The sequence below is a fragment of the Cyprinodon variegatus genome, unplaced genomic scaffold (assembly GCF_000732505.1).
Source record: "Cyprinodon variegatus isolate N-32 unplaced genomic scaffold, C_variegatus-1.0 Scaffold1840, whole genome shotgun sequence".
NCBI lineage: Eukaryota > Metazoa > Chordata > Actinopteri > Cyprinodontiformes > Cyprinodontidae > Cyprinodon > Cyprinodon variegatus.
In genome coordinates, this window is record NW_015152293.1 from 21602 (window position 1) to 22535 (window position 934).

Genomic DNA, 934 nt, shown 5'->3' on the forward strand with positions numbered 1-934 from the left:
CTGCCAGTCAGGACTGACTGGGATCAGAGCCTAGCCCTGGTCCCAGTCCATCCCAGCAGACATTTATTCAGCAGCAGCAGGAATGATTAGGGTTTCAGGTCTGCAGCCTATTTGTTTCACTTTCTGTTGATGGTATGAAGAACGTTGCTGGAATGATGTCTGCAGATGTCCAGGAAGTCTGACCAGGTTTGTATGTCTGATGCAGAAATGTCTCCTATGATTGGCTACAGCTGCAGCCATTAAAACAACACAAACCACTTAAAGTGGCTCTAAGTGATTTTTTGAGTGGCACTCCCCCTACAGGACATTTAGAAAATAGCAGTGTTGTAAATACTGACAGCTCTGCATGAGCTGCTCAGCTCTTCACAGCTACAGCTCTCCATTTGATCCCAACCAAACGTCTGAAGAGGCTGGCAGCATTTGACATGATCCAGTGTAACCTGGTTTACAGCAGCATCAGTCTGCTTCTCAGTGGAACCGTTTGATAATTGCTCTCATAGGTGATTCAGCTTCTCCATGTTTTATAGCTGCACAATATAAATCCATCACTTTATAACAACAATAATACGACTAACAGATATTAGCAGATATCTGTATAAGGAGTGGTCAGATCAGCTGGCTGGTGACCTCACAGACATCTTTAACACCTGGCTGGACCAATCCATAGTGCCAGCATGCTTCCAGCCTGCCTCCATTATTCCAGTCCCAAAGAAGCCTCAGGTCGCCTCCCTCAATGATTAGCGGCCTGTCGCTCTGACTCCCATCATGATGAAGTGCTTCCAAAGACAAATTACAATTGGATACATGGACTATTTAAGACAGAAAACTGCTCGCTGCTACTGGCTGCTCAGTGGCGCAGTGGGTAGCACTGCTTGCTACACTACTGTCCATCACTAGGAAATGTCTGACACCACATCTACCCACTATTGATAAA